The sequence below is a fragment of the Nannospalax galili genome, unplaced genomic scaffold, assembly GCF_000622305.1.
Source record: "Nannospalax galili isolate Female #2095 unplaced genomic scaffold, S.galili_v1.0 scaffold173, whole genome shotgun sequence".
Classification (NCBI taxonomy): Eukaryota; Metazoa; Chordata; class Mammalia; order Rodentia; family Spalacidae; genus Nannospalax; species Nannospalax galili.
In genome coordinates this window covers 5,338,036-5,338,629 of record NW_008334442.1, presented here as the reverse complement: position 1 = coordinate 5,338,629, position 594 = coordinate 5,338,036, and positions in this window count along the sequence as shown.

The following is a 594-nucleotide window of genomic DNA, read 5'->3' as shown; positions in this document are numbered from 1 at the left end:
ATTTTCTGCTACACTGCCAGTAAGTCAATAAAATACTCCAGTATTTAAAGTACCTCAAATTGTATTAAATTTTATTGAAAGCTTAGAAAAAGACCACTTTAAACTAAAAGTTCAAAGAAAATTCAACTTTCTTCTTAGGACAACCCAAATAATCAGGAACTCGTTCACTGAAGACTTGGTATGGGTACCCTTTCTCTGTGATTTATCTCCCAAATCACTTGGTTATCCCTAACTTCAAGAAGGACCCATCAATAACTAAAGCCTATCTCTGCTATTTCCTTAAATCATGGACTATTCCTTTAGATAGGTAAAAATAGCCTTAAGTCTTTTCTATAGCTTACCATTTTTTCTTTTCCTCATTGTCTTAACACTTCAAAATTCCAAGCTTAAATTTTTACTTTGTCAAGAAATTAGATGATTAAAATTGTACTCAACTAGTTTAAGGAGGAAATATTCAGACTCCACTGTTCATTAAGAAACCAGAAGATTTCTAGAACATAATATACAGAGTAAACGGGTCTATATGCACAATACTTATTCCCTCCAAAGGAAAAGACATAACTCTTAGAAAAGAATTAGGCTCATACTGAATCA